Genomic DNA, 2,547 nt, shown 5'->3' on the forward strand with positions numbered 1-2,547 from the left:
GTAGTCCACCACCCCGTCGGTACAGTTTCAAGTTACCACCCCGTCACCTCAGTTTGCGAACCTGTACGTCCCGTTGAAAGCCTGGGTTTGGCGTGTTAGGGCATTAAGTAGGTGCTGAGGGCTAGGCCAAGGGTCTGCGTAACCTGTATGTTAGGCCAAGGGTATGTGTGGATAGTGAGCGTCTAGAAAGGACATGCTTAGGAAGTTTAACCAGTGAGTGAGTACCTAGGATGAGATCCTCTAAGACTTCACCCAGTGTGTGATTTTGAGTTTAGTTTGTGTGTCAAAATGTGGAGATCTAATTCTTCTGTTAGTTCTAATTCCAGTTTGCCACCGGACGTGGTTAACTATGAAAATATTTCTGTTGATGGTGATAATGATTTCAGTAAGTGGAACATCCCTAAGCTGGACGCTAAGGATGTCTACAACACTACTTGGTTTCAGTCTTCTTTTAAAATTCAATATTCTGTCAAAACTGTTGAACAAACCTTTGCGGTTTCAGGTAATAATCAGACTATTACCTTGTTCAACAAGAAATTTGTTAATGATGCTCTTGCGAAAAAATACAGATTTTTGCATATTGGTTCTGTCCAAGTTGCAGTCAAGCCTTTGACTCGACTCGGTATTAATGCTTATGTTTTGCTTTGTTTGCGTGATGCTAGGTTTCTTGATTTTAAAACCAGCATTATTGGCATGATTCAGTCATCATTATTTGGTGGTCCTGTCCACTTTGATGTTTTCCCAAATATGTCTCTTTCTTTAACTGATGTTCATATTCTGAAAGCTCTAACGCTGAATATACTCACATCAGGATATAATATGGAAGAAGGTAGCCATTCTGTTGCTATCATCTATCGTATTTATTACAAATTGATGAAAACAAATCTAGATCCTAGAGCTGTAATTAAGAATCCAGGCGAATCGACTCTGTTGATTCAAAGTTCTACTCAGAATGCTCATATTAAAACTCCAAAAATGATTCGATGGGCTGAGATTGACCTCCCCAACGAATGGCTTTTGGAAGGTGTTGCAAAACCTTCTCGAGTAGTTAACGATGCCTCTAATCTTGATTACATCCAACAATATATGGATGGATCTGTTAAAATCAATTTTGCTGATTTGGGATATTCAAACAGAATTGAACGTCCCCTGTTGATTAACGAACGAAGGAATTCTTTTGCTGGTTCAACAACCTCAGAAGGACTCCGTCGTCGAGATAAAGATGTCGACGAATCCCTTAACGATTCTCCTCATCTTCATCCCACAGTTAATCCTGGTTTGAAACTCAAAGGAATTTCTACCGATTCCCAAGTTTCGTCTGCTTTTTATTCCACTAAAAATCATCCCCTAACGGATGACGATCGTGGATCTCTTTCTCCTTCTGCTTCTGATTTTGTTGCTCCTCTTCCCTCAAATCTCCCTCATCAGTGTAATGTTATCACTGCTCATATCAGAGATTTCTTCTCTGTCATTGATTGGTCTGCTCTAAACAAAGATTTTTCTTCAAAAGAAAATCGTGATTTGCGGCATGCTTACCGTGCCAAATATTCTCAAAAGGAACGAGATCAAATCAAGGTCAAATGGACCGAGACTATGATCGAGTCCCAAACTCACATTTTGTTTTTTGATTTTCTCCAAAAACATTTTCCTGACGATAATGTTTTGAATGTTGTCAAAAAGAAGTTTGTCAAAGAGGATAAATCTGTCATCAGAGCTTCCCATCCTCCTCTTGAAAATACTCTTCTTGATTGTAACAATATGGTTGTTAAGTGTTCCCCTTTCAAAACTCATGATAAGGACCCTGTCACTAACGATAGGAGAATCATCGAGCAAAACAATTTTGTTTCCCAATCCCTTCATATCATAGGACAACAGTTAGATCGGATTGAAGAAAAACTTCCCTCTTCTTCCTCTGATTTAAAGTTTTCCTCTGTTTCCCCAAAAATTGAAAAACCACTGATTTCTCTCCCTGATTTAAAGAAATCTCCTGGTTTGAAAACCACTTCTCAAAAGAACGTTGAGAAAGTGAACAAATTGCTTTCTGAACTGACTGAGTTAAAGACGACTCAAGCCAGTACCTCTGGTCAGAATTTTGCCATGGAAAAAGCTTTTTCATCTGATTCTGATTCATCTGCTGATTCCACTGGTTCTGACATCAGAGTTCTTGAACAAAACTTTGGCAAGATTGAAATGGAGCCAAAACTCCAAAGGATCTTTGACGGATCTAGAACTTTCAATCAGACAAAGAATTTTTATCCAAAACCAACCCCTCCTGATTTACAATTTGAGGAAAGGTTTCTCCAAACTCAATTTTCTGTTTCTGCTGATAAATTGTATGAATGGAACATTGATGGTCTGTCTGAGCAAGAATTGCTCAACAAGATGAATCATATGGCCATGGTTGCTAATGCCTATATCTCAAACCACAGTAAAAGCCAGACTGATATTGTGGATTTACTTGCTACTGGTTTTTCTGGAACCCTTCGAAATTGGTGGGATAATTATCTCACTGAAGAAAGAAGAAACCAGATCAGGAAAGCAGTAAAG

Source organism: Corylus avellana, chromosome ca4 (assembly GCF_901000735.1).
Source record: "Corylus avellana chromosome ca4, CavTom2PMs-1.0".
NCBI classification, from domain to species: domain Eukaryota; kingdom Viridiplantae; phylum Streptophyta; class Magnoliopsida; order Fagales; family Betulaceae; genus Corylus; species Corylus avellana.